The sequence below is a fragment of the Haliotis cracherodii genome, unplaced genomic scaffold (genome assembly GCF_022045235.1).
Source record: "Haliotis cracherodii isolate W230 unplaced genomic scaffold, xgHalCrac1.p SCAF_20, whole genome shotgun sequence".
In the NCBI taxonomy this organism is placed as follows: Eukaryota; Metazoa; Mollusca; class Gastropoda; order Lepetellida; family Haliotidae; genus Haliotis; species Haliotis cracherodii.
Window position 1 is genome coordinate 14,817,734 of NW_027266276.1, and position 9,123 is coordinate 14,826,856.

Consider the following 9,123-nt stretch of genomic DNA (forward strand, 5'->3'; position numbering starts at 1 on the left):
GGAGATCCGATATTTCTTTCTGCTGTGTTTCGCTCGTGCGCTTGTACGCTCTCACAGCTAGACTTCTGTGGCCCGTCCTTTCTTGAACCAGCTGTTCGTCCACTTTGTTCTGGAACAGGCGAGTTGCTGTTGTTACCTGAAACACTAAGATTAATTGTGAAAAATGGACATATACGCATTTATGGCGCTATATAATACGATCATGCAAATGCAATTTTAGTCCTTGTCATGCTGAAGGCTGATTTACTCTTATTAAATTCAGAGTAAAATGTATTCAACGGAGGAGTGGAGGAGAAGTTGGAGTTTTACGTCGCACTAAAAATTATTCCAGCAGTACAACGGTTAAATGAGATGTCAATGTAATAATATTTACCTTGCCAGAATGACCAGTGTGATGTCCTGTTATACCAGCTTTATCGCATATTTTCTTAAACAGCTTCTCAAACGTGTGCACGCCAACCTTCTGGTGAGAATACCTCATGTTTTCTCCGTCACGTACCGACAAAGGTCGTCGATAGAACGGTCCTCCTAGGGGGATGGATTCCATGTATTCTCGTAGCACTTTTACATAGCATCTTGGGTTTGACTCTTGGATGTATTGGCGAACACGTCTGAAAATACATAGTAAGCGTTATTTAGACAGCTGCATGAATCAGTTGACACAATGTGATATTACGTTCAAGACATGTTAACATGAAACTGGAAAGTTATTGTAAATTAGCAATAAGATAAACCAGAATAACGATAATCTCCATATTTCTGCCGTATTTGTGTTGTACAGTGTGTTGGAAATAGTTATGACTGGCGAAATATCTCGCGATATGAGACACAAGCATTTTATAAACTAATTTATAAGTACTTACCTGAATGGAACCTTGCCACCTTGTTTTAGCCCTCCTTGGTTATTCTTGCAAGTTCCTCACAGTAAATCTACAAATTCTCCCTCGTCGTCTTTGCCGAAAACAAACTGATCTACACGTAGTGAAGAATGTTCATCAGTCGCCATTCATCCAAATATCTTGCAGTTGAAGAACTGTGTAAACTGTGTTGAACAGATTCAGAATTGTCAATACCGAATGTACCAGTCTCCCATAATTTCTCTTCTTCCAGTTGTGAAATGGGCTCGGCCTGTTTAACTACATTTAATTTCCTACACCAGTTTCTTCATTTGGCCATCAAGTGTTGCTCTCAACCCGGAAAATTGCGTTAATATTAAGTTAACTGATCAGCATCATTCTTCATCTTTCAACACATGAGATCATGTGAGACTCTTCATTAATCAACAGGGAAGGTCATATGAGACTCTTCATCAATCAACACATGAGGTCATGTGAAACTTCATCAATCAACACATGAGGTCATGTGAAACTTCATCAATCAACACATGAGATAATGTGAGACTCTCCATCAATCAACACATGAGGTTATGTGAGAATCTTCAATCAACACATGAGGTCGTGTGAGAATCTCCATGAATCTACTGATAAGGTTTATCATCTAATCATCAATGTCAAATATAACTATAAAAACATTACGTCAATTGACTCTTATCAAATGAACTGATAGGTCAAAAAAAATTAAATGAGGTAACTGTCAGCACAATACTACGAATAAGGTACTATATAGAAATATTAATACCTTCATAAAGAAAACACATACAAGTGGAATTGAAACAATATGCAATAAACATGAGTAATATCATAAATAGAAATGTTAGATTTGCCACATTTATTTAATCTTAATTATGAAGTTTTCCTTGGCCCCAAGATGTCATTATAATGGGAATTGGTAAGGAAATATAGGGTATTTTATTTTTTTATTTGTTTCGACTGTGATCCTGGTACGTTTGTGATGGCATTTTATTTTACACACCATGGTGCTAGCGATGTTGTTACATGCATAGGATAGCGTTTTTGGATCTTTTGAGAATTTGTATCAGCCTGCAGAGTAATGTTAAGTGCCACAACGTAAAGATCTTGTACAACTTACTTATCGTAATCATAAAGATCTTAGATTGGACATTTATGTGTGGATTCACTATCATATATTTTACACTTATGACGTAGAGAGATGGATGTTTGTTGCATGTTGTAGGGTATTCAGGACCATATTGTACAGCTGATGTAATAATAAGCTTTACTAGAGTTGACAGTTCTGTAGAGAAAGACCTTCAATTTGTCATCAAAATGTAATGATATAGTATTATTGCAGAGAATACCAATAGATGGTAAGTGTTGTCTATAGCAGGATGTGCAATAGAAGAAATATAATACACAAATTTATTACACAAGCTCGACATCTGCTCTGCTAGTGTTGAGTTTCATATCACCTTGGAGAGGTGGGTGTTTTGTGGTCTGTCAGATAAATTGTTTTAATCACATGCCAGCTGTGATAGTATACTCTCCGAGTTAAGAGTATAAAAAGAATGCGTTCATCAAGCTTAACCATTGAGAACAGGGGCAACCCAAAGAAACGGTAGGACACAAATGAAGGTAAGTATGAATGTTTTGCTCTGTTGAATAGTGTTTTGTACTACTTATGACATACTGTATTTCTTCTCTCAATTCTGGATATAACATTACAATGCTGTATAACACATGAGGAGTAAGTATTGTGTGAATTTTAGAATATCGAGATAGGTCAGCTCTATATGATAGTTTATATTTCAACACTTCTTCCTCGTGGGAAGTTATTTCATTTAACACAATCTTTCTCCACTTAGTCTTCGCGGGGAATTCCCCTGTGCGAACGTAGTGAAATACATGATGAAGTAGCTTATATTTCTTGGCTGTTGAAAGCAACACTCCACATAAACTGTGTAAATTATTTTTATGAAAGAAATAGAGTGAAGTTGATGCGCAGAAAACAGTTTTACAAATTGAGACATATGAGTTGTTGCAGAGACGCCCCAGCAGCTGTAGTCTACATTTATCTATATAGCCAACCATGCTCCAAAGTCCTAGCAATAGTAGCATCAGTGGGGGAACGTTTGTCAAAACCTTGTACAATCCTTGCAAAGTAACGCCGGGTGCTTTCGGCTAATTCAAGATCTTTACCATGCAGAAGAGGTAGTAATTCACATCCATAAAAACTTGTTGTTAAGATCATTCTTTTCCATATCTCAATACTTGCATACTGATGTAAGTCACTACTATGTAGACCAACAGAGAGGAGAGAATTAATAGTACGCCTTGCTTTTGTGCAGCTGTCTTCAATATATAATTTGAAAGAAAGATTGCTTTGTAGTGTAGAACAACACCCGCATATTTTACATATAATAAGTGATAAGCATGCGTACACAATAATTGCTTCTTTTTATTAAACACAATTTTACTTTTCGATGCATTATAAGTTAATCGCCATTTGGATGCGTAATTAACAACTGTATCTAAGGCTGTTTGCAGACCTTTAGGGCTGTAACTGTTAAGAGTAGTATCATCAGCAAGTAACACGCATCGTAAACTAACATTATGTATACATATTCCTGTATCTAACTGCCGATGCTCAGTTATGAGGTCATTTATGTACTCAACAAAAAGCCAAGCTGAGATAACTCTACCCTGACCTATACCTTGTCTAACAGCAATTGCATCAGATTGGATGCCCTTATACTGAACACAGGCATACATGGAAGTATAACAGTGGTGTAACAGAGACCACATTTTACCTCTAATACCAAGATGATAGAGTTTTACAAAGAGACCCGAGTGCCATATTCGATCAAAAGCTTTCTCGTTATCTAAAAATGCAGTGTAGATACATGATCCCCTGTTAACATAACTTTGTACACATTCGATGAGGGTAAATAGCGACATAACAGCACCGTGCTCCTTCCTAAAGCCAAACTGCAACAAATCGGGAAAATTACAGGCATTTCGGGATGTCCACGTTTCTAATCTTTCTAGGAGAATTTTCTCAAAAAGCTTACCAAGACAAGATGTTAGCGTAATACCTCTATAATTTACAGGGTTTGATTTATCTGTTTAAACCTTCTAAATAGGTATAATTACCCGTGTCTATAGGCTGCAGGTGTGCACTGAAGTGTAAGAATAGCATTAAATAATAGTGCTAACTTCCCTATTAGCAGCTCACCACCAAACATCACATGTTCATTATCAATATTGTCAGGGCCAGGTTATTTGCTCCTCTTCAGTGTCTGTACATATCTAGTCACTTCCTGAACCGATATTTCAGCACATGGTACATTATCAACACATGAGTTAGATTCGTTACTGGAGGCTTATTTCTCAATACCATCGTTAAAGTCTTGATCGCACTGGTCAAGTCATATGGTTTTGCCATAGGTTTTTACCTACCCCAAAGCTGACATATGACATTGGGGGTTGTTACATTACGGTCATCAAATGTAAGTTTTCAACTCCGATCTTCTGCTTACGTAGTTTTCTTACAGATTTATAAAACTTATTCACATCAGTTTCACAACAAAATTTCTTCGAATAGGCCTGCTTTGACTGTCTGTGACGACGTCGGAATTCTCGCTTAGACTGCTTGTATGAGGTATAAGAAAGGAAATTATCCGCCTTGCAACTCGCATGTTATAATGTTCTTGGTGTACATGTAGCCCATCCTGTTTCCAGTAAGGCTTCAGATGAGGCTTGAAACTACCTACTGGTATAGACTGTCTACTGGCATCAATCATACATTTACTGATCCCCGTATTAAATGATTCAATATCATCAAGTGTATCTATTGATATACAAGACTCTGCATTGTTTAGCACTGTATCAGGACAGACCTTGTACGAAGAGATCTCAATATTGGAAGCCTTGTCCCGTTTAACAAAACATGCTTCTTTAACCTTTTGCTTTACATTATCATTTACATCTACTCGTATGGTAGCTACACATGGGAAGTTATCTGATACATCATAACTAGTGAATAGCACTTCACTTCCGCTAACGTCACTCTACACATGGGCAGTGATCTGATACATAATAACTAGTGAATAGCACTTCACTTGAGCTAACGTTACTCAGCAAATGGGAAGGAATCAGGATATAATCAATCAGAGACTTGTTTATGTTATCTTTGCTCCTGAAAGTATATGAGCTAATGGCTTGAATAGTATTCACTAAATAACGAATGCTAACAAAATAAGACAGAAGTTTGTCGGGTGGTAACATTAGACGCTTACATATATCCGAGTTGAGATCACCTAGGATAATTGTGTCACCATGCACACACAACTCATCATATAAGTCAGATAGTTCGTCTAGAGCCGTGCTATACCTAGAGTGAAGGGCATTAATGGACAGAAGGCGACATGCAATCACATACATGACAGCAGCACGTGGGTGGGTGAACTTAACAGCAATACTACTGTCAGAAGACGAATGTAAACATTGCGTCCTCCATTTAGAATGAGAGTTCTGTAGAAGAGCTATACCACCGGACCCTCTTGTGGAGGTACACGCATCGTCAGATTTGTAGGATAGAAGTTTACAACATTTAAGATCTTTGAATCTTTGAAAATTGCTTGTTTTTTAGCCAGTGTTCTTGTACAGCAATGATATCGAGTAAGTCCGGTAAAATAGAGCTGATATGTTCGGTCTGATGAGACACACCACGCACATTCCAGGTCAACACGCTTAGTGCCATCACAAAAGACAACATAGTCAATATGAACATAGCCGTTTTGTTAGTAGATGCTCCTTCTGTATTCTTGCTGTAGTTGTTTTTGTTGTTTCGGATCAGTTTGACGCTGCCTTGGCACATAGTCTCGACACACAATGTCCTCAGGCCAGAAGTAATCTTGACGTACAGAAAGCTCATGTATTCTTTTTGTCTTAGAGTCAATCACCGAATTATTACATACAATGTCATTGTTCAATTTATTCTCTACGGCGTTAATTTGATTTCGTAGAGACTCATTCCCATCCATTACGCACTGTTTCAACTGTACAAGGTGACTCATTACCTATGCAACAGTATCTAACTCACCTTGCGGAGGTGTTATGTTCGGTTCTTCTTGTTTGGAATCCTCCTCAAGTGGTATGTTAGATAGAGATAGGTTCCTGATGCTGGCCTTGCTGAGCACTTTCCACTGTAACACATGATCTGGAATACCACCTTCAATGAAGTGGAAGATATAATAGATATCCTGTGCGCATTTTTCCAGAACTCTCTGAGCTTCAAGCTTACCTATTGAGAACAGGGGCAACCCAAAGAAACGGTAGGACACAGGTGAAGGTAAGTATGAATGTTTTGCTCTGTTGAACAGTGTTTTGTTCAACTATGCCTTCAATGTACTTTCGTAATTCAATCTTCGTTAAGATATAGAATACATAACTGTAATATACTCAGCAACCAAAGTTCCCATTACACCCCTTGCCAATCGGTAGCATACAAGAGAAAACATTCCGGTGTTCAAGTCGATGATGTAAACCAGGGTGTTGTAGGGATTGGTTAGGGATTGGGTTCGATTGTTTCTGCTTGTCCGACCAACAATCACCACCGATTGCGTCTGCAGTGGTATAGACAGCGAGAGCGTTGGACGGCAATTCAGTGGAGACAGGTTCTGTTCACCGACGAGTTTCGTTTTCACCTCTCCCGTGGCGATGGCTGAATACCAGTATACTGCCGTCGCGGTGAACGTTACGCTCAGAACTTTCGTATAGGAGAAACCATTTTTACGAGGGATTACCAGCGATTGTAAACCCTGACATTCGGTGACATACCTCGGGGGCCGGGGGAAATCGTTTGTTCAACTTATAAATCGACTCATCGCATAGACAACGTATATAATTAAATAACTGTAATAAAAACTATCAAATGTATAACCTGTATCGGAGATGAAATATCGCCTGCAGTTGTGAACTCGGTTCAATGAAACCGGTGACCTCAGCACGTGGGTTTCGCAACGGTGCGAAATCTGCACGTGCGTCTCGCAATGGCACGAAATCTGCACGTGCGTCTCGTAGGCTGTTCGTAGTTTTGTTCTATCAAGGGTTTACAATGATTGTAAGCCCTCCTGCGAGGTTTAACAATCGTTGTAATACCTCCTGCGAGGTGTTACCACAATTTCAAAAACTCGATATCGAGATACACACACAGCCAGTAGGATGTAGGATGAAATGGACCGCCGTCTCCGAGGTTTATCACGTGTTCCGACTACAGTCAGGAACTGAGATGCAGGCTGGTGGAGATATGGGATGCCATCCCACAATACTGTGTTAGGCGTTGGATCCGTTCAATGCGAAGGAGATGCATTAAATGCATCAAAGCGAGAAGGGGACACGCACGGTACTGACGTGTGAATTGATATTTCTGTTCTTCTGTGACAACGCACCTGAACTTCAAAAGTCCCTTGATTCATTTCACAAATATTGCCAAAAATAGAAATTAGAGGTAAACACCTGCAAAACTAAAATATTAATATTTGGATCAGGCACCAAACTACCCCAGAATTTGAATTTTCATTTTAACTCCGTTGATTTAGAAATTGTAAATAGTTATGTCTATCTTGGTATTTTATTCCATCAAAACCGTCGTTTTGTATGTGCAATTAAAAACCTCGCTGACAGAACTACAAAAGCCATGTTCTGCTTATTAAAAAGAGCACGGAATTTAAATCTACCTGTTGATTGCCTTCTCAAAGCCTTTGATGTTCTAATCTTGCCTATTCTAACCTATGGTATTGAAACTTGATACGAAAAGCATTCAGTATTGGAGAGAGTACATTTGAAATTCATTAAACTTGCCTTCAATCCTAGAACCTCAACACCAGATTATATGTTGTATGGTGAATTTGGGAGATTTCCAATAAGTATACTCATATATAAAAAAATGATCTCAGTTTGGCACAACCATATAAGTAATAATCGACCTGTTATAAAATTTTCAACCCTAATATTGAAATACATACATAAATTACATAAATAATATTAATAACAATAGAAGCAACTGGGTGGAGTCAATTAAGAGCTTATTAAACAGGTGGGTCTTTCTGTAGTCTTTAATCAACCGGATTCTGTAAGTCACGGCTGGTTAGTCCCAAAAATTGAAAACATTTTAAAAGATCAATTTAGTCAAAAATGGAATGTCGATTTAACTACAAGCTCCAAAGCTTGCAGCTATAGAATTTACAAAACAAATTTCAAACTTGAACAATATCTTCTCTTATCACCAGAAATCTTTACTCCAATTTTAAAATTAAGAACCCTAAATAATAATTTACCGATTGAGACTGGCCGCTGGGAGGACATCTCACGCGAATATCGCACATGTAAGCTTTGTACCTCCCCTGCCATAGCCGACGAGTTCCACTACCTCTTTAGATGTGAATATTTTGACCAGCAAAGAAAAACATTAATTGATAATAGATATCTAAACTGGTCAAACATTATTTCCTTTAAGCATTTGATGTCAAATATGAGAACTTACAATCTAAATTTGTAAAAATATTACTTTCTGCACTAAAGTAAAGCACTGTTGCCACTTAATCACATCGTATTTTTGTATATATGTATGCTATTATTTTGCTCATATGCCACCGGTCGGCGGTTTGAGTTAATAAAGAACTTGAAAGAACTTGATAATTCTGTTCTTGCATCTTTCTCTAGTCATAACGTCATTTCTGTGATAGACATGAGTCATTACATGTATAAACTTGTGTGCGTCTACTTTGATCAGGTTCTTGTTTTACATCGTGTCAAAGGAACTGTTGTTGCTGAGTATATATATTCTAACTCATCTTATTCTTGGTGGACTGGTCGATGGGATGTTCTGTCTCTGGGAAAAAGGTCCACAGTATGAGCAAATTAAGCTTAAGACCGTGTTGTGATAATGTGGTACCTGACGGTATTTACGCGTCGATCGTTGTCAATCAGTCTATGAAGTGTATTTTGTAATTCAGTCCACTTATTTTAAGCCACTTCTCCAGCGTGTTACAACTTTTCTTCCTCATTTTAAATGATTTTAAAACTGTGCTCATTGCCTTACGGGTTTGCATAGCAAGAGTTTTACATGCTTTAGCGCGAGGAGAACATAATTCCCTGGTATTTAAAGTAAAACTTTAGCTTTCTTTTATCCACTGTTCATGGTTCATACTGAGATCATCTTCCCAAAGCAAGGGAGTTAACTGACTGTTAAAGTCCAGTTCCA